Below are 24,348 nucleotides of genomic sequence, written 5' to 3'. Positions count from 1 at the left end.
GTGCCCTCCAAACAGTGGGTAAAGGACCTTAAGAGAGAGACGGTGGTGTTGAGGACATATTCCAAGTCCCTCGACACCATCACTGTGTTCTCTTAGTAGATATTGAGAAGGAGTTGGCAGAATACCTGCCAACCATTAAGTTTATTGCAAGGGGTATCAAATATGCAACAATATGGTTGCTATTTGATACTCCTGAGGAGGCTCGCATTTTTTCGAGCCAGCCCCTAGAAGGGGAGAAAATTCTTTTCCTGCCCACATATCGTAGGAGGAAATTGACAGGAGCTTGGGTGTGTGGGCTGCCACCCGGACAGATCCCGACTGGATAGAGGACACTATCTACCGGGGTCTGGGTGGCAGCGGAGCCAAGCATTTGAATATTAAAATGATGCCTGCGGCTGATTGGGTGGGGTCAAAAGCAGTTTTGACCCTGTAGACCCAATCAGCCTATGATCTGGTGTTCTCAGATTTTTTGAGGATGGCCGGATCCAGTGATTCTTGAGGAACCCCCCCCCCTACCCAAGTGTCATCAGTGCCTGGAGCCTGGCCATATTAAGAAGAACTGTCCCAAGGCCCAGAGCAGGGTCCTGGAGCAGTTAGTTGTGGGAGAACCCCTTCCCCTCCTCCTTCGGAAGGAGAGATGGAGGAGGGGAGAGTGATCTCGCCCGAAAAAAGGGGAGAAAAAGGAAGAAGGGGAGCAATAATGGTTGCTCTCCGAGGGATCCCGGGGTTGCGGTAGGAAGCGAGGTTCCTGCAGTTATGGCGAAGGAGCCAACCCCTCCCGCACCAAAGATAAAAAAGAAAAAGAGAAAATGAATGGGACAGTGCCGGAGGTATGCAGTGTACTGCCGACTCGTCCCGAGGCATCTTCGGTGGGAATCGTGCCACCGACAGAGGAAGCTGTAACCTCGTCGGTTGTGCCACAGGCAGAGGAAGAGACACCGTTGGCTGGAATTGTGCCGCCAACGGTAGAATTGACTACCTCGACCGCGGAGGAAGACAAATTATTGATCTTATTCTACAGAGGTGGAGATGTAGAAAAGGTGGTGAAAAAACACTCTAAGGGAATACCTTTAACTTTCACACGGGAACCCGAATGGCCTCCATAACGTTGCCCGTGATACGTAGGCTGGAGGGACTCAAAGAGGAATATCGCTTGTGGCCAGACGACGCCGACTCGGAGTCCGCTTTGGTTTTAAACGAGGCGTGGGTAATGGCGGAGTATACGGGCACAAACGTTGTTGGGGAGGAAAATTGACAAGAGATTGAAAAGCCTCAGTGTTATAATGTTTAATTGTGTAAGAGGCTCAGCGCCTCAATTTGTAAATGGACTATTAAGTCCAAAAATTGTAAAAACGGAAGTAAGAGGTTCAATACCTCGCTTTGTTTTTTGTGTAAAAAAAATGTTTTAGAGAAGCAAAAATCGGCGGGCGTTTTTTGTCTTCTCCCATTAATATCATTTTATTTCATCATTCATCTCATCAATGTCTTTGTCCAGCCCGCAAGCTACCCTGTATCATGCCTTTATGGGAAAATTTTTTGAATTAAAGTAGCTTGCTTACCAACCACATAGTTCCTGTTTCAGTCCCACTGCATGACACTCTGGGTAAAGTGTCTCCTACTATAGCCTCGGACCAATCAAAGCCTTGTGAGTAGATTTGGTAGACAGAAACTGAAAGAAGCCCCTCGTAATATATATATATATATAATATATATATATATATATATATATATAATATATAATATATATATATATGTATATATATTTATATATTTACGTGATTTACGTGTCTGTATGTGTTTGTGTGTGTTCTTTATCCCCCCAACATCGCTTGAGAAATATTGGTGTGTTTATGTCCCCGTAACATAGCGGTTCGGCAAAAGAGACCAATACAAAGAATAAGTCCTGGGCTCGATTTGCTCGACTAAAAGCGGTGCTCCAGCATGGCCGCAATCAAATAAGTGAACCAAGTAAAAGAATTAACGAATGTAATACTTTTACACACTTAAAAATTTATACACTCATGCTCAATCACATAAGCAAATACAAAGTTATATATACACACAAATATACAATTTTATATATGTATATTCATATAATTTCATATTATTACCACACAGCCACTCCTGCGCCTATATATATAATTGTCATTAAATATGATTACATTGCCTGAAATAAGAGTTAAAAAGCTCTAATGCTGTAGTTAAAGCATATAATTGTATACGTGTGTACTGTAAGCCCCTGAAACCACTGGTCGAGAAATTCCCTATACTGATCGGTCAGTTTGGGCTAATTTCGTAACTCTTTTTCTAGCAATGTAGATGTTCTAAACCCGAGTCATATTCAGTGATAATCATAGTTTTCCATTGCACACGCCTGTCTATATTAATTATATATATATGTATATATAAAACATCATATGTATACACACACACACACGCGCACACATACATACATACTTAGGGAGCTTTCCCTGGTCGCTATCCATCAGCAAATATACCGTATGAATAAAACATATACATTATGCATGCGCAACTGAAAATGTTTACATTCCTAGAGCTGTTTTTAATTCGTAATTTAATTTTCTATCATATGTGCTACGCTGCAGCTCATCAGTAAATAGATTTCACTTTATTTGCCTATGTCTCAGACCAGCGACTCATTTCATTTCGAGATGATTCGAGTACATGGTATTGATAAGCCAAAAAAAAAAGTGCGAAATATCGGTATCTCCCGTTTTCAGTGATCCCAAGGCTAGTTATATCACTTGGTCTGTGGCATTCAGGTGTTCTTGAACACTAGGCTTCCTGTAGGGAGTTTTCTTTGGACGCTATTCCACAGCAATGTTGGTGTATAAACACATACACTATGTATGTGTGACCGATAATGTTTAAATATATACATTTATATACATATATACATATACATGCATACATAAATAGTTAATCCAAACAAGAAAGCACAAAAAAACACAACAACGCGAGGACGTGGAACAAATATAGTATTATTGGACGCTCAGGAAAGAACGAAAGAAGGAGGGTTTAACGTTTCGAGCAGAGCTCTTCGTTGGTAACATAGCAGAAGGAAAGATCCAGAGAAGGGAAGACAGAGGAAAAAAATCGCCAACGGTGCACACGCGGTCACATTTTGAATGGTCACATACATACATACATACATACATACATACATACATACATACATACATACATACATACATACATGTGTGTAAAATAAAATAGCACACATAAATCCACACACATACATACACATAACACACATATATACACATAGCACCCCTACTGCGTAGCTTCCGCTGCCCTAAATCGTTCATGTACAGTTTTCACGTTGATATTTGAATTTTCTACGCTTCAATAATTTTTCTCTGATTTTACTCATTCTCGAATTTGAGGGACATATAGCGGTACGTAAGCCGACTCAAGAAACCTCTAGTAAGAAGTTTTGTTGTTGTACCTGAAGAAACCCAGAACGGGTCGAAACATATGTTGTACCCAATTAAGTCTATTACACATTCCATCTCCTATTTTATTAATACTGTTATGCCAACCACCACTACGAAGTTCCTGCAATAAATCTACGGATAACAACAGCTAACCGAAACTGTGTCGGTGCTTTACTCATCATCCATTTATACATTTTGTACAATTTCTCCATTACATATGTGTGTATACGCTTGTGTGTGTGTGTGGTGTGTGTGTGTATGAGAGTATAAATAGCATATACATATACATAAGAAGTGTTAATTTACCTCCACTTCATTTATAAGTATTCATATATGGCTGTCTATTTGCTTATTTCCACTACAAATGTCTGTTTCCGTGAGTTGTCCCCGTATGTGTATGTTTACCGTTCTGTGTGTTTGTGCTTATCTTCTATATATGTATTTATCCGACTGATTGCCTGTGTGTGTGTTTGTGTATGTGTGTGTGTATGCATGCATGTATGTACACACTCACATACATCCTTCTGTTTATCGGCTGTTGATCAACAAAAATGAAGGTTGACAAGAAAAAAAAATTATATGAACATATTGCGAAATAAAAAGGAAAATTATTTCTTATCTACGTATTTCTCTCTACAGATATCGATCCCAACGAGATAAAAACCATTCTACAAAAATATATATCAAAATGTATTTATATATGTGTGTATATTTGTATATATATATATATATATATATATATATATATATATATATATATTATATATATATTATATATTAATATATGTATTATATATATATATATGTCTGTGTGTGTGTGTGTGTGTGTATGTCTATATATATATATATGTTTCTCTCTCTTTCTTTTCTCTCTCTATGTATATATACATACATATAAATATATGAACATTTTACAAATATATTGTCATAAACCCTGTTACAAAACTCATCTAATACCATCATAATGACCTTATATTCACCAACGTAATCTTTTTATTATTTATATTTCATATTTCCACACACACACACACATACACATACACACACGCATCCCCCCACACACTCACCCACACAGGCACATACTTGTGTGTGAATGTGTGTATATGCATATATCATCTCACGCATATATATATATATAGTTTATGTACGATGTCACCTTTTATTCAAGTATATATATATATATATATATATATTATATATATATATATATATATATATATATATATATATATATATATATATATATGTTATTAGGACCTACTGTACAGTTATATTTTAATGTTCATTGGTTTTTCACTTTTTGCAACATTAATATTTGTTTTTCTATTTTATTTTAGCGTTTGGATTTTACTACTACTACTACTACTACTACTACTACTACTACTACTACTACTACCACCACCATCAGCACGACGACGGCGACCACTACCACCACCACTACTACTACTACTACTACTACTACTACTACTACTACTACTACTACTACTACTACTACTACTACTACTACTACTACTACTATATTTTTGGCTTATTTTTGGTTCAGTTTTTTAATTATTATTTCGTATTATCTTTATTTTTTGTTTCCTCATTCCACTCGTATCCCAGACATATCAAGAGAGACATTCAGATAGATTTGCAGACATAAAGACAAACATAGACATGTATAAAGAAGCAAATAGAGACGTAGACGGGCGACACCATGCATAAGTATAAATAAATGGGAAGTCACAGGAAGAGAAATATATGTGGTAGGTGTGCAGGCGTACAAAGATGTGTTATATATGTATGTGCGTGGAGGCGGCGAGCCGGCAGAAACGTTTGCACGCCGGGCGAAATGCGTAGCCGTATTTCGTCTGCCGTTACGTTCTGAGTTCAAATTCCGCCGAGATCGACTTTGCCTTTCATCCTTTCGGGGTCGATAAATTAAGTACTAGTGACGCACTGGGGTCGATGTGATCGACTTAATCCGTTTGCCTGTCCTTGTTTGTCCCCTCTGTGTTTAGCCCCTTGTGGGAAGTAAAGAAATAGATATGTATGTGTGTGTGAGTATACATACATATTTGTGTATGTTTATTCTTTTATTCTTTTACTTGTTTCAACATTTGACTGCGGGCATGCTGGAGCACCGCCTTGAAGGGTTTTATAGTCGGACAAATCGACACCAGGGGTATTTATTCTAATATTTATTTGCCGAACCGCTGCAAATACGGGGACTTAGACACACCAACACCGGTTGTCAATCGGTGATAGGGGAGAAAGGGGGCAAACAGAGACACAGAGACACGCACACAAAGATATATACATACACACACGCACATATTCGCACACACACTCGTGCACGAATGCTCACACACACACACACACACACACACACACACACACACACACACACACACACACACACACACACACGGTGAGTAAATTGTCGTTTAAATTACGCAAATACGAAGACCTCATTTTAACATGTATTTACCAAAAATACATAAAAATATCTTGAAATACTAAAAAGTAAATTTATTCAATAAAATCGCCATTGGCTTCAACCACAGCCTCCAGACGACTTCGGAATCTCCTGCAACTCTTCTGGATGGTCTCCTTGTTTGATTTGGTGAATACTGCCATAATTGTTGCCTTCGGTTCATGTTTGGTATTACAAGGGGTTTTGTTGGTCTCTTGATCAACTGCACTCTGCACAAAATAATGAAGGGGGTTGCAGTCTGGGGAGTTAGGTGGCCAGATGGTAGAGTGATGTGCTCGCAGAAATTGTCTGACAGTCATGACTGGCACTTCTGCTTATGTGGCATGGTGTAGAGCCCTGTTGCCAGACATAAGGCACCTGATGTAGGCCTCCGTGCTGAGTCTGAAGCTGTGTGAGAAGATGAATGGAGGCAAACGTCACCATCACTAGTGATCACTCCATGATATTGACTGGATGTTTGATTTTTATCACTCTCGTTACATGATTTGCGGACACGGCACGCCAACGGTTGTTCTATGTGTTCACCATATGATCCTGAAAGAAATTTTTCTCATCTGAGAAAAACCAAAGCACGATCGATTGGAGGGGTTGCTTGAGTTTGTTCAAAAGCGTCGTAGCGTGGTCTTACCTCTTGTCCTTGATGGATTGGGATAAAAATTGGCTCTTTCTCATCTTGTATGAAGAATACAGAATGTCTTCGTGCACTACCTGCCTGATAAGAAACTTAGACACTCGAAACTCCCATATCCCTGGCAATGGACCTGATTGACTTGGCAGGATTGTTGTCAATTATGGCCTGGATCTCACGAACAAATGCATGAGTTCTTTACTTATCAGAACGATCAGAGTGAGTTTCCTAAGCTGCTGTACCTTCGTAATCACTATTAGTCTCATCCAACTCTTTCCGAATCCTCTGCATTGTCTTCAGATTGACACCCAAACACACTGAAATGTTCATATTGTAGCTTCCGGTGTGAATACCAAGCAGTACAGCATGTTGTTTCCAAATTTCTGGCAGAGTGAATTATATCATGGTGCTGTTTTTCTTACTGACGGAGCCCAACTCGCCCTACTGTACTGTGTAGTCGACAAAATCAAAAACAACCAATGCGCATGCGCGAAATAAAAAATATAAAATGTCGACAATTTACCCATCGCACCCGTATTTATTACACACACACATGAATATATATATATATAATATATATATATATATATATATATATATATATATATATATATATATATGCCCCCCGGTTGAGTCGGGGTTAACCGCAGTAAATAAGGTACTCAATACATAGCAGAGTAAATTAATTTATTTATAGAAGGAGCTTCTACAGGACTAGAACTGTTTCATTCAAAAGAAATCTTCAGGAAGCTTCCTGATGATTTCTTTTGAATGAAACAGTTCTAGTCCTGTAGAAGCTCCTTCTATAAAATAAATATATATATATATATATATATATAATATATATATACTATATATATACACAACACACACATACATACGACGGGCTTCGTTCAGTTGCCGTTTACCAAATCCTATGACAAGGCTTTGGTCGGCCCGAGGTTATAGAAGAAGACACTTGCCCACCGATGCAAGTGGTCGGGAAGCAAGCTTCGTATCATACAGTCACGCATACATACATGCATACATATATACATACATTCATACACACACACATACTACATACATACATACATACATACATACATACATACATACATACATACATACATACATACATACATACATACAATGTGCCCTTTAAGTAACATCTAGATAACCATAGGACCTCTATTAGGATCTAAGGGCGGCGCAATGTTATTTATTTGACGGAATACATATAGTGTTTAAAAGAAGATAGAACACCATACAGGATAAAATGGAAGCTTCAGGAACAGCCTGGACTATACCTCAGCGAGAGTAGGCGTGCAGATTTTGCTTGGTCTTGAGGGTAAGGATCCCAAAAAAGCGCTTTCAAAAGTTATGTTTTTAGTAGGTGCCTTCATGAGAGAAAAGTCATGTTGAAGACATAGAATTCCCCACTTGCTGACTAGTGAAAGGAGACCGTACATAAACTGACCCCTTTTGGACATAACTGAACACATTTGAAACCGTCTCACCCAGGAACGGTTTTCCTTCGAATAATTTCGTTTCAGGGTTTTTTAACATCCCTGATTGACGAAGACTGCACTCTAACTCCATTTGTAAAGATGTTATATGCTTCCGTCCAGAGTCGCTTACATTGCTAAGAGCATGCAGACGCGAAACCAATGCTAACTTTCTGACCAGCCATAACCAATGACACCACTAAATATTACTGCTCAAAGAATGTTTTGGGGTGAGCTTTTTTCGGACTTATGAGCAACTGACTGATTCTTCACGCACCCCGGTCGCAAAGTGTATTGCAATAGGTCACTACATGGTTTGTGTTCTATAGATGCCTCACTTGTTGTGTGCGTGTACATAGTTACAAAAGATACTCTCTTTAGAGACATGAATTATATGATCTTCGTTACTCAACGAAAAATATACCCACGCCATCAAACAAATTTTACACGAGGATGCTACTCGAGAAGACCACCGACCTCATAAGTACATGAGAATACAGGCATACTTCTATGACCAAGCAACACCGCCCTTGTCAATACAACATCAAATCTAGAAGGTTCCCATCCAGAATTAAAGACCCTGAAACCTTCGAAGCGAACCTACCCTCTTTTTTAAAGCAAGTTTTTTTTTCAGTTATGCATCTGCAAAAATTTCAGATAGGGCTTTACGGTTCTTTGTAAAATCCCAACTAACTCGGAAATATCAACGATGATATAAGGTGAATATCCAATCACTCCTTATGATATACCCAATTTAATATAGTAGATTTTTATCCGTCTATATCAAAAGGACTACTAGTTAAATCCCTTATGTTCGCTAGGGAGTTTACTGGCATGAGTGATAGAGATGTAGATGTAATAATGCATGTTAGGAAAACTCTGCTGTCCAACAGAGGTTCGACTTTAATCAAACAAATTGATCTAGTGGGCTCCTTCGATGTGGCGATGGGAGCATTCGACAACACAGTTATCTGTAATTTCTTAAAATTACATATACTTATACATTACATTATTTACATTATTTAATAGACATAACATAAGGGTCATATTCAGCTGTGCGCCCCAGGTTAAAAAGATTTTAATGATCACATCTTGAACCCCTCACAGAAGCAGGATGCTCATATGGAGTTAACAGTGAATGCGCAATGAGTGGTCGTTGCAACTCAAGGCAGAGGTGTATCCGTCAGTAACAGTAGCAACTGCAGTGATAGCAGTACCAATAACAACGACAGCACCGTCACCAACATCAACAACAGCACCAACAATGCGGCCAACAGTAACAGCAGTCCGGGGCAGTCCGACGATGGTTTAATTGGTCGAAACTTCGAAGTCATTGTCAACAACATTCTTGTTTAAGAATAACCTTGTACTCTACAAAAGTATAGAATAATCCCTGTAAAATTGTTTTTATTACAACTAAATATAAAAACAAACAAACAAACAAACAAAACACACTCACACACACACGCACACACAAGCACACACAAACATAGTTTACTGTTTGGTTTTTAGTAGGGTTAAGAAAAAGATATTCCATCCAGTGAGAGATAACTATCATTTAATGTACACAGTATTCAAATACAAGCTTCATACTATGGATCTATGTCATGCCTTATGTCTGCAAGCATTCTCTCAGAGACTCAAAGCATCATATATAAATCTCCCGAATTATTGTGTTTCCACAGCATGAAACTATTTGTAGCTCGTATTTAAATTCTGTGTATATTATATCACATACACACACACACACACACACCACACACACACACACTCACTCACACACACAAACACACACACACACACACACACACACACACACACACACTCATACATTGAACGTAAGTAGCCTATCGCAGCTGGAACACCTTAGTGTTATAACCAATTATAGCTGGTTATTCAAACACAAAATATTAAGAAGTATTTGTTCTTGTGGCAGTTTTCATACTCAAACAAAGTTGTACAAATATATACGATCAGATCTAACCCGAAGCCAGACAATACAACAGCCAATAACATATTTTCTGTTCACGTCAGCTGATTTCTCTAATAACCAACCCTTCTGAAATATCACACGTTGTTTCTCTCTTGCAAATTAATGTTATGCACCTAACAGATCATGTTTTCCTTATTTCTCTTGAAATTCGATAAACATTCTCCATTCACTGCCTATATCTTATTATCATGCTGTATCAATATGCTTCATAAACTTTTCTAATCTCAAGTATTAAGTTAGATCATCATATTAACAGAACTTTCAATAGTATCTAATGAATCTTCTGCTTCATGGCTGCTTTTAATATCCTGTAATCTCCTCTCCTCTAATTATTTTTCAATATCTAATGAATCTGATGCCGAGGTTCCCCACGAACCTTCATAAATATCCCGCCGTGCAATTTGCGTACCTTTTTTTAATTATAATTAATTAAACAACATTTCTTATTGATGAAATATTGCCAATGTTTTCTGTTCATAAAACTGAGGTGGATGAGTAGGTAAGGTATTGGATTAACTACTCATAAGTTGTTAGTTCAAATCCACAACGTGCAATTTCATTGTTTCTGTGTAGAACAATTTATTGTAAATAGGTTCAGTTCCCCACATTGAAAAGAGTAAGTAAAGGTGCATTCGTGAGAGACTAGATTCTTAGATGTTGGAGGAATTTGTATTTTGTTTCATTAACACATCTACTTCTTCTCATGAGACCGAAACTTAGTTCAGCTCCAATCCTTATATGACCTCACTCGCATGATGTTAGATTGTTATCATGTAACAGCTAATAAAAATCTACCAAAGGACTGTTGTGAAAATTATGACTAAGTAAAATAGTAGCATATTAAAGATTAGTGAATGATGAATAACAAAAAAAAAAAAAGGATACGTGGAACACGAATTATTGTGAACTAAGAAAGAGATACGTATGTATATTAGCAAGGTATATAAGGTAAGACATATGTCATCAGAGGAAATGAGAATGGTGGCGGTGTTTATGTAGAATATGTGTAAGCAAGATGAAAGCGAAAGAAAAGAAACATCTGTTGATATTAGAAGGCAGAAGTACAAGGAAGACAAACTGAGTAAATGTAGCTACAAAAGAATTGAAAAATGGTGTAGTTTATAAGTATGGTGGAAAAGGAGACGTTGAACAGATGTTACATCTCCATTTCCTGCACACACACACACACACACACACATACATATATTTATATATATGCAGATCTCTCTCTCTCTCTCTCTCTCTCTCTATATCTATATTATATATATATGTATATGTGTGTGTGTGTATGCGTGTGTGTTGCATGTGTGTGTGTGTATGTATACATATACATATATATAATATATATATATATATATATATATATATATATATATATATATATATATTACATATATATATATATATATATATATATATATATATATACATACACACACACATATATATATATATTGTTGTGTCTGGGGAGTAGCATTCTGTTTTAATGCCTTATTAAATAACACTGGTTCATTTTCCACTCATGTAGTTGCTAATTCAATTTTTTAATATGCTGTGGAACCTCGGTTTACGAATTTAATTCATTCCCGATGACTGTTCGTCACGCGAAATGTTCGTAGACAGAGACTGTTTTTCCCATAGGAAATTCAAGAGAAGGATATGCAAGTATGTACGCTTGGCGAAAGGTAGACAGTAATGGCGCTCTCCTGCTGGTACTTCCAGATTGTGGCTAACCATTGTTGCCTGCTTGCATGTTCGTTACTCAAGACACTGTTCGTAGACCAATTTGTTCGCGATGAAAGGCATTCGTAAACCGAACTTCCACTGTATATATAAATAACTACACACACACACGTGCATATATATATCAATACGTATATGTATACATATACATTCCTACATACATACATATACATACATATACATACACACACATACACACAAACACACACACACATATACACATATATATATTCAATACAAATATTATCTATTTATATATATTATGAACTATATACGTTTATAATTAGATGTTTGCAGTGTTTCACCAAAAAGGAGAATTATAATTGTCATTAAATGCGACTAGGTCGTTAAGAAACACCTACCTAGAAAAGAGCCGAACAATCGAGCGAGATTAACTGATGAGATAACGGAAATAGCCGAAACTGAAGTCAGGATTAAACATTCCCGATCGACACTTTTCGGGCAATTGTGGTCCCTGTTAGTGTATGTTTTCATTCATGTGCATTAACTGCAGCATTAGAGTGGTTTAGCTCCTACTTCTAGCAATGTAGGTGTTTCCTAACACCCTAGTCGCATTTAATGACAATTATAATATATATATTTTAGTAGTTTTGACTTTAAGAGTTCCTCCTAGCGTGAGGCATCTATGTGTAATAATGCCCTCTAAAGGAAAAAATTTATGGTTTTCTTCTCTTATGAGGTTTTTCACGCTAACTACTTGATAAATTCTTATGAAGATTTTATGCTATTTTTAAATTGTATATATATATATAATTAATCCAAACAAGAAAACACAAAAAAACAAAAAAACATAACAACGCGAGGACGTGGAACAAATAAAGTATTATTGGACGCTCAGGAAAGAAGGGAAGAAGGAGGGTTTAACGTTTCGAGCGAAGCTCTTCGTCGGAAACATAGGAGAAGGAAAGATCCTGAGAAGGGAAGAAAGAGGAAAAAATCGCCAGCGGTACTCACGAGGTCACACACACACACACACACACACACACACACACACACACACACATATATATATATATGCACCCCACACACAAACACAGAAATCATACAGACGTATACATACGGCAAAATCGCCCCATATGTAACGTACTGATCATCTGCGATTATCTTTGCAGTTAGGAGATAAAAGCTTCTTTTAGTACTGTATAAAATTGAAAACTAATAATCAGTGGCCAGTAATGGTATTAGGAAGTAGGTGTACGCTAAAGTCTGAGATGCTGATGAAGGAACGCGGATCTAGATTACCAAAGGCTGTATCTCTTTGTGAGTTGAAAAGAAGGGGACCTCTACAGCTGTGCGTATTCCGCATTTCAATCACTGCAAGAAGGATAATTCAAATAACGTCAGTAATCTCAATGCTATCTATCTATCTATCTATCTATCTATCTATCTATCTATCTATCTATCTATCTATCTATCTATCTATCTATCTATCTATCTATCTGACTGTATGTCTGTCTGTCTGTCTGTCTGTCTGTCTGTCTGTCTATCTATCTATCTATCTATCTATCTATCTATCTATCTATCTATCTATCTATCTATCTATCTGTCTGTCTATCTGTCTGTCTGTCTGTCTGTCTGTCTGTCTGTCTGTCTGTCTATCTGCGAGTTTGTTCGTATAAAAATGCGTTACAGTCCAAAACGAAAACTCAATTCTTGAGGAAGCAGAGTGTGTTGCATCTTTATCAAGTGAGGAGGTTATTTACAGGTGTAATACTGGTTCCATTAATACACTAATCTGTTTACAAATAGTGTACATTTATAAACACAGGCGCAGGAGTGGCTGTGTGGTAAGTAGCTTGTTTACCAACCACATGGTTCCGGGTTCAGTCCCACTGCGTGGCACCTTGGGCAAGTGTCTTCTACTATAGCCTCAGGCCGACCAAAGCCTTGTGAGTGGATTTGGTAGACGGAAACTGAAAGAAGACCGTCGTATATATATGTATATATATATATATATATGCGTGTGTGCGTTTGTGTGTCTGTGTTTGTCCCCCTAGCATTGCTTGACAACCGATGCTGGTGTGTTTATGTCCCGTTACCAAGCGGTTCGGCAAAGAGACCGATAGAATAAGTACTGGGCTTACAAAAGAATAAGTCCCGGGGTCGAGTTGCTCGATTAAAGGCGGTGCTTCAGTATGGGCGCAGTCAATTGACTGAAACAAGTAAAAGAGTAAAAGAGTATTTAGAACGGACATGTGTGTGAATGTATATATATATATATATATAGATATATATATACATATATACATATGATCTTTATGTAATATACAGGCAAGTCTATAATATTAAGCAATTGTGTATCACTCATTCAACTTCATATCATCAGCGTCACCATTAACCACAATCTCATGATCACGATGATGATTTTCATCATCACCACTATCACCAACAACATCAACAATCACCACCACCACCACAACAACAAGAATAACAGCAATAACAGCAATAAAACAGCCATTATGAATGATGTATACTAATAGAGATTTCTATGTATTTAGTAGATGCTGTCTCCAGACAATAGAGAAGATATGTCCTCCTTGTTAAACGGACATCTGTTTTATGGAATCTCAACTCGTCTTCTGAAAGGCGCATTGGACAGAGCTCAGTTGTTGCAGCTCAATGGCGTTCAGTGCATACTGCATCTGTTTCACACATGCACATACTAAACATACACTTATGCATGCACACGCAAAATGCACAAATACAAATATATACACACACCAAACATCATTTAGATACGCATATTGTATAAATATGGCAATTACTTCTGAATATACATAAACATCTACCTGTCTGCCTACCTACCTACCTACCTACCTACCTACCTACCTATCTACCTACCTACATACATGCATACATATATACATACATACATATATATATATATATATATAAACGAATGTATAAATGTATGTGTATATATATGTGTACGTGTGTATATATATATATAAATGTATGTATATATATATGCATATATATGTATATATATATACACATACATAATATACATACATATACTTTTATATATATATATACACTTACCCAAGGGACGTCCACAGCTACGATACAGGGACGTGTGCAAGCGCGACCTGAGAACTGCCAACATCTGTGTGGACACGTGGGAGGAAACAGCTGCTGACCGCTCTGCCTGGCGTCGGACGGTGAGGAAAGGCGTTTCCATGGCTGAGGAGAGAGAGAGCACAGCTGTGGTTGACAGGCGGGACAGGAGGAGGACAACTGCAGCAACACCCCACACGTACCCATCGATGTTCGTGTGCAGCAACTGTACCAAGGACTGCCACTCTAGAATTGGACTGTTCAGTCACAGCAGACGCTGCACCATCATCAAAGTAGTCCCCACCCTTGGCGCAACCCATTGTCTATCAAGACAGACGGGGATAAAGATTAAAGAAGAAATATATATATACACTTATATATACATACACTTATATATATATATATTAATTATACTATTAATATATATTATATCATATATATATATATATATATACTATTATATATATATATTATTATATATACCAACGAATGTAATAATGAATGTTTTATGTTAGTACATTATATGTATGCATATATAGTATATATACACCTACATAATATACAATACATATACTTGTATACATATATAATATGTATGTATGTATAGTTTTATATATATATATATAATATATAATATATATATATATATATAAAGGTGTGAATCTTGGCTGGTGGGGGTGCTTGCCTCCCCTTCACAAATGTAAGGACACAGGAAATGTGTCAAAGCCGACAGGAAGCGTCGATGCTTCCTAGGACTAAACAGCGTTATGTTGACAGTATACAACCACTATATATATATATATATATATATATATGCATTCATTTAGACACACATATATGATATAATACATTATAAGCACAAAGAAGCGCACAAGCAAACACACACACAGACACATATATAAATATGCGTGTTTACATACACACATACATACACACACACATACATACATACATACATACATACATACATACATACATACATACATTCATATGATTCTATACATGTATCAAAAGCACACATTCATATATACACCCTTATGCCATCAAACATACGCACATCTACTCATTCATCCAAATATTCACAAAAGCAGCACGCACATATACACACACACACATACAAACACACACACACAGAGTTACATACACCATAGGTCCCATTTAGAGTGAGGTATGCTGATAAACAAAAACAAGAAAGAAATAAAGAAAGGGTAAGGGGAAGACAGTAAATGAGGAATGGAGAGAGAGAAACAAGGAAAGGAAGTAAAAAAGAAGAAAGTAAGTTTGTAAGAGTTACGTAGAAAGCATCTAGTGACATGCAATGTACGGTCTGTCGTATGTGTGAGTGTGTGTGTATGTACGTCTGTGTGTTTGTATGTTTGTCTATGTGTGTGTATGTGCATGTGTAGGTGTTTGGTGAGGAGTTGTAAACTATAGAATTATAGTAAAATAAACAAAAGTCTGTGTTTGATGTGATGTGGTGATCATTAGAAGGTATTTGTAAGCAACTATATATATATATATTTATATATATATACATATATATATATATACATATATATACACACGCATACACATGTACCTATACGTATAGATATATGTAATACATATATTTGTAAATCTCTCATTCTCTATATCTGTACACGTACATACATACATACACACATACACATGCACATATATATAATGTTTGCGTATGTATGCTCTTATCTATATTTTGCATGCGTGGTTTTCGATGTATAAGTATATGTATTGCATATATGTACGTATATATACATATTATCCGCATATATATATCACATATATATATACACATATATAGGTATATATAACTATATATATCATATATATAATATAGTATATATATATTATATATATATTACTACATACACATACGTATGGAATGAGGTGTGTGCGTGTGCGTGTGTGCGTGTGTGTGTGTATATGTTGTATGTATGGGTGGGTGTGTGTATGTATGTGTAGATTCGTAGATGTATAAATGTATAGCAGTGAAAACAAAGCAGATGAAAAATAAAAGGGAAGTGTAAAAGTATAAACAAACCGAAAAAAAAAATGAAAGCAAACATCCAAACAATAAATAAATATATAAATAAACAAATAAATGAATGAGAGACAAATGAAAAATCATGGAAAAATAGAATGTTTGAATAGAATTAGGTGGAACGATAAAATTCATTGCATTGTGTTCAATCAGTCAATCAATCAATTAATCAATAATTTTCTTATCTCATTCAACTGTGATAAAGAGAGTCAATTGTTAGGTTATTTGGAATTAGTGATATCTGTATTGACTTAAGATTGAGTAAACCAGAAAATGGAGCTTGTGGCTATCATGCCTTGCTTATAGTTGTGTGGTCGAGAAGTTTGTTTCGAAACTTCTTGGATTTGGGTTCGATTTCATTGTGCCGAATCTTTGTCCAATATGTGTTATGTTTGCATTAGGTTAACCCGAGTCTTCTGAAAGAAACTGAGTGAATGGAAACGTTGTGGAAGCCCGCGGTTGAGATCTTTCGTATTGTTGAGTAGTATACTTAATCTGTTGGTCACCTTAACACCATCTCCTGTCGTCCGTGTGCCACCAGTAAGGTCCAGGCTGTTATGAGTGTTTGGGCAAAGTTTCTACTCTGATAACTTCCTGTCTTCTCCGAGTCATTGTAAAGTGCCAAGTCATCTTCTGCCTAAACGACTATAAGATATGTAAATAAATTTAATGTATATAGTTAAAGTGAAATAGCTATATCGGCGAATCAGAAGGAGATCTTGGTCCTGGTCTGTGATTTCTGGGAAATTAATGATCACTATTTGGAAAATGGAAGCTGTGATACGCATAAAAAGAAATACTGATTTATTCGTTGGAGAGAAAAGTGAGGTTATTCATTTATGAAGGGAACCAGTAGAAAAAGTGAAATACTGTAAATTAACTGAGAATTGAAGATGTGAGATACATTTGACTAGCTAAGGACATTTACCCAAGATATTCTATATTTATTACTTAGTGTAAGGAAGCGGAGCAGTTGTAATATCGCTTACATAACCTCTTAGAAAAGTGGGGACAGTACGGTTATTGTTTTAAGTTGGTGTTCGGTCGGTCGATCGGTGTCTGCAGCTAGCAGATCAGCAATGTAATTGTTAAGGATTGTACCAACTGGAGAGGTGAGACAAAAGGTTTAATATTTAATGTGGAGGGTTATCTATTTTTAACATTGTTGAAAGCTGTAGAGGACAGTGCTCTTATCGCCAATATGTGACTGGAAGTAAATGAAAACTCTCAACCATATAGAGGGATGAAAGGAAAAGTAAAACTTAGAAGAATCTCCTCTGTGCTCTATCGTTTCAACTACATTTAATATTGATTTCAAATTTTAGCACAAGGCTAGCAGTTTTAAATCGATTACATTGACAACAATGTTCAACTGATACTTATTTTGTGGACTCCGAAAGCGAAGTCAACCCCGGCGAAATTTGAACTCAGAACATTTTGCCCGGCTCGGTAACGTTTCTGCCACCTCACCGACTTTATTGCATTTGATATTGATTTCAAATTTAGGCACAAGGCCAGCAGTTTTGGGGGAGGAGCCAAGTCAATTAAATCGACCCCAGAGCTCAACTGGTACTTATTTTATCGACCCAGAAAGGATGAAAGGCAAAATCAACCTTGGCAGAATTTGAACTCAGAACGTAAAGACGGATGAAATGCTGTTAAGCATCTTGCCCGGAATGATTCTGCCATTTTACTACATTTAATATTAGAAGGATGAAACTTAATTTCTTAATTCTTCAAAAATACCCAAATCATACAACACCTACATTAGCATATTAATTTATAACCCCTGGGACAAAATATTCCTATGTTATTTTCATTCGACTGTGAAACCCTGTGATTTTACAGACAAGATATTTCCTGACGTTATTTGTCGGCTATTGAGAGGTAGAGTACATGATTTTGTCATCATTAATCTTCAACCTGATATGATATAAGTTATGGAACTTAAACTAATAATTCGGATATAAAATCTATAGTATTTTAATATTTTTTTCACGTAAACACCTCAGAAGAAAGACTTCGAATATATCTTTAGATATATCTCCGAATATATCTTTAAATATAGAAAAATCTCAAAGACATCACAATCACCACACATAGCAAAGAAGCAGTTTTCTACTACTTTGCCATTCCTATCAATGAACAATATGCAGCTTTGGCCTTAAAAGTTGCTTGAGTTATCTCTTGTAGCAATCCTGTATATAATAAATATCGTTACCAAATATGATTCTCAAAAATCAAAACTTCGTTTCAGTAACATGAAATAGTTCAGCCCTGAGCAGTTATGTTTTTGTGAATAACTTTTGCCCGAGAAATAATGTTGCCTTGATTATTAAGAACAAGTAATTTCCTGGTGGCTATAAACAGGCCTATTATATTAATCTTGAAAAATGCGATTTTATGTCAGTCACTAAGAGATTTTAATGCAGAATTTTGAGATATAAAAACAAAATTTTCTATAAAGTTGAGAAAATTAGTCGAAAGTTTTACAATTGCATCAGCCTCATCAGTCGATTTATATCAATAAAATCTAATCTATATAAACCAGAAGCATCTTAATTCATTGGTAAAACCTTAGAGATGCTGTAACTGAATAGCTTCTATGTCTATTTTGGCATTTAAAATTAAAATGGAATTGTCTTGTATTGGAAGAACCTGAATGTTATTTAATCCCAGTATATCTGTCTCTTTGTAACTGCAGAGGTACATGGAACAATAAACGAAATCATGGTTGTGATTGCAAGTGGCAAGAGTGTTACTTTTCGTTCCAAATATATTTTACGCTGGGACCTAGTAATCTCATGTATCGCACTCACACACACACACCACACACACACACACACACACACATACACACACACACACACACACTTAGATACTATGCTAATGTTTCACTCATGCTGATTACTATTGATCCACACGCTGCTGACACCCCCAGATTGAATAGTATTCGCCATGTGTCGAAACCATAGTGATATTCGTTTGGCAACTGATGATGGAGAATACATAATTGTTATGCTTGTTTGTGAATTTTTTTGTCTTAGTCTCGTTATTCTGAGTTGTACTTTCTTCTAGTAAAGAGGAAAGTGTTTATGGATTCATGGTCGTGGAGGTTACTTACATTGATATCATTTGTTTATCTTCATAGATATCTTATTAAGATTAGATAAATTTAGATATTGGTGTCTAGTTTTGGGAGGGAGGTTCTGTGGCATATATACATATATATATATATATATATATATATATAATATATATATATATATATATATAATATATATATAATATATATATATAAGATATAATATAAGGGTAAACACTTAATAGTTAAAAAAAAAACAATTAATTATTTACGGGTAGATTTCGGTATGTAAATATAACCATTATCGGTAGGAACTTTTTTTAAAAAGTTCTATATATATTGTATATAAATAAGAGTCTGTGCTTTCGTTATTTTTTCCTTCTGTTTTACATATGTGAATTACATATGCGAATTACATGGATATGTTATATATGGAGTCTTATTTGTAGAAAATAGAAATAAGCAGTCTTTGACTGCTATTTCTAATTTTTCGGTATGTGGCTAAGCAACCTGTTGCCTGCCCCTTTTTATTTATATACAACTAGCAGAGATACCCGGCGTTGCCCGGTTACATTCAATTGAAGAATTAGACTTTTCTGTTATAATTTCTGTAATGAACTGGAATATCTATGCTTCGAATTTCATCAAAATTGCAGATGAAGGTTATTTCCCTCTTTACACACCCTAAAAAAATTTGTAATCGTGCCACATGTACCCTATATTACTGATTTTTATGCGCATATTCCAAAGTTCCAGTGTCATTGAACCTGTTAAAAAGATTTTGCTCCTAAAAAGTGAAGGTCATGGAGCTCTAAAATGGGGTGGGCATCTTAATGTCGACCAGAGACGTTGAATTGTGAGAATCTGTTTAACTTGGGTCTTATATCTATTGTTTGAATTTCTTTGAAATAGGAAATATATGTTCACTGGGTTTGTAAAAGAGAGTAAAGCTACAGGACCAAAAGACGAATTATCACAATAAGCAGTCAGTTACCCTACCCTAGTCGTTACCACTCCCAATGTAGGATTCCTCACCATCCAGGTGACAGGCACAGCCGTAAGATGCATTACGAATCTATAGCAATTGGAAGGGCGTGACGCAACTGAAATAAACATTAACAACTGTGTGACGTGAGGGCTAAGGAGAAATGAAAGTTTGCAAATGACCACTATGCTGATATGTAACTGGACAGAATAAATTTACAATCTATAAATGTCTTTGAATAACCAGTCACTCATCTGGGAAGGCCTTGAAATCAATGTTACCATCTGGGGACTATGTGTGACCGAGTGATAATAAAAAGACTGAAAGGAGATCTGCAATCAAATAACTTTACTCAATATATATAATTATAATATATATATTATATAATATATATATATTAATATATATATATATATATATTATATATATATATATATATATGTATATACTTACCATAGAAGTAAGTGTACAAGCTTTGCCACTCAACATGAAACTTAACATACTGATAGCAGCTTAGTTAGGATAGTGAACAATGTGTCCCCATTATGCGAATCCTATGAACCGAACGAACATATACAGAACTTCATGCACCGCATGTAGTTCTCTGGATATGATCAGAAAGATAGGGTTCGAGTATAAAGAGGGGCTAGAACAAAATTAGATAACATTATGTGTAATGATACCAGTGGTACCTGCCCTAGATATAGAAACAATGAATGGAATAAGATAAAAATAACTTGTGGCAAAGCAAACAGGGCGAATACGTGGTATAAAACCGACATATATCAAGGAGTGATGTTTGTAGAGGTCACAGCCCATGGAAAACTAGCCCGTAGATTTAGAAACGTTCTGAAGGAGATCAGACTCAACATTATGATTGTTGAAAAGCCAGGGAACTCCATCAGATCACAACTATGGAGGACGTACCCCTTTGAGAATACCATATGCACCAATGATAACTGCATGGTATATAGGATTAGCCCTAGCATTAACTGCAAAACTAGAAATATAGTTTACAGCATAAGATGCATAGAAGGTGCATGTAATGACATGAACATGACATAGACAGGGGAGACATCTAGGAGCATTGGGGAACGACTAAATGAACATATGAGACAATATGACGACAAAAAAACCCAACATGGAGGCAACCTAGGTCAACTTGACATCTGCATCTTATCCAAGCACCCAAATGACCCAACACTCATACAAATTCGGGAGTACTTCCTTATAAATGAAACTTCCCCAATACTAAATATGAAATATACATAGTGGATATCATTCCCCCATACCCACAGTTTATACAGGTAGATCAGAATAGTTAGTGGGCTGTTATGTAGGTAGATGCATGTATATGTGAATGTATGTATATATGTGTATATGCACATGTATGTAAGCATATGGATATGAAAATAAACAGATCAACATACAGACGGTTAGGTGCATAGCTTACATGAACAGACAAGCACATATACGCAAATGAAGACTGAAATACATAACTATATATACACACACACACGTTACTTCACGCAAGGACACATATGGAGACACATGTCCACACATATGGAGATGCACATCCATAAATACAAACAAGATACATAGTTGCAAAACATACACACACACTGAGACATGCACACACATACAAGTGCACACATATACAAACACACGCACGCATACATACGTAAAAACACACAAACACGGACACGCAAGCACATGAATATGCAGAATATATACATACAGATGCAGACACATATATACATCTGCATATACACACATATATACATACACACATGCATACATACGTACATGCATGCACATACACATTGACCCACACACATGTGCACAAACAATCAAAAGGGAATGCAGTGTAAATGACAGACAGATTCAAGACTATTGAAAAGGTCGCAAGACGCAACGAAAATTTTAGGAAAATAAAAATAAGAAAATAGTGGAAATTTTACCGGTGAGTGTGTTAAATTATATGGCACAAAAAGAAAATGACTCTCCCCAGACACAATAGATTATGCTTCAACATAAAGAATCTTGCAACCCAAATCCAAAAACGAAATATTATTTATTAATTAAACAACTAACAGTTTGAGTTGACTCCATGCAACTTACAGCTTCGCAATTTTGTCCTAACTCATCAGACTCAGAGATCTCTGGGCGGGATGAGTTGGGTGTGATGGAGGAGCCTATGATACTAAGTTGCATGCGATCGAATGAAAGTGTTATTAAATAATTATGTATGAATATATATATATATATATATATATATATTGTTATATTCGGAATATTTAAACGTAATATATATATATATATATGTATATATATATATATATATACATATATATATACATATATATGTGTGTATATATATATATGTATATATATATATAAATAAGTATATATGCATGTATGCATATATATACATGCGTGTGTGTGCGTGCGCGTGTGTGCGCGTGTGTGTGTGTGAGTGTATGCGCGTGTGTATGTGTAAGCATGGGAAAATTGAATGCAGCTCTCACAAATGAAGCAGGGGTATTTACGGAAAACCAGAATGTAAATGTCCTGAAAATCAAACCTGTAACCCACTTTGTGAAGGTGAGTAACCTAGTGTTAAGGGTGTTTGTTTCTCGATCATAATGCCTCGGGTTCATTTCCTGACCCGAGCAGCACTCCATTTCACGTTGCTCTACTTTTATTGAACAAAAATTGAGCAGAAAATGACTGCGTGCAGTTTTCTTCCCCACCAGCTGTCACATCATTGAAGTGCGATTGGGTTAAAGGTTGGGAGAGTCGAGAAAATGTCTATGTTTGCTAGCAACTACATAAATACGTAGAACAATTAGGAAAGACATGGAACATGTTATTAAGTCATATTCGCTCGCAGATGAGGGCTGCTGTTTAATCCACCCTCTGTTGTTTAAATCTACTTCAGTTAATGTCAGGGTAAATGAGAAAGTAACTTATAACTCTCACAAATATTGACAGAAGGCTAAAATGTTAAGGGTAGAGGACAAGCCGATTACATCGGCCACAGTACTTTACTGGTACTTTGTTTTAATGATTCCAAAATGATGAAATAAAGTTGACCCTGGGTTGATTTGAATTCAGAACGTAATGAATCGGAAGAAATGCCGCTAAATATTTTGTACGACGTATTAACGATTCTGTCAACTCACCGCGTCAATATCTCGTAATAGCAATATCTAATTAATTCCTGCTAATAAATTTCTTGCCTTATCACATACCCGAGAAATAAATTATACAATGTCTGCTCTGCTTACAGAAGCAAGCTGTTGTTATATTAATGTTCATTAACGCCAAGCCGGCTATGATCAAGTGAATCG

General features: G+C 36.1%; 1 long non-coding RNA gene across 1 annotated transcript; it reads right to left on the bottom strand.

Moving 5' to 3' along the window:
* Positions 1-2,535: 2,535 nt before the first annotated feature.
* LOC118764989 lies at positions 2,536-22,757 on the bottom strand. Its single transcript, XR_005000831.1, has 3 exons — positions 22,744-22,757; positions 8,213-8,217; positions 2,536-2,583 (listed from the first exon to the last, which is right to left on the bottom strand). It is a non-coding gene; the product is annotated as an uncharacterized LOC118764989 (long non-coding RNA).
* Positions 22,758-24,348: the final 1,591 nt, after the last annotated feature.

The sequence above is a fragment of the Octopus sinensis genome, linkage group LG10 (assembly GCF_006345805.1).
Source record: "Octopus sinensis linkage group LG10, ASM634580v1, whole genome shotgun sequence".
In the NCBI taxonomy this organism is placed as follows: Eukaryota; Metazoa; Mollusca; class Cephalopoda; order Octopoda; family Octopodidae; genus Octopus; species Octopus sinensis.
The sequence above is the reverse complement of the archived record's forward strand: the minus strand, read 5'-3'. Positions and strand labels throughout refer to the sequence as shown.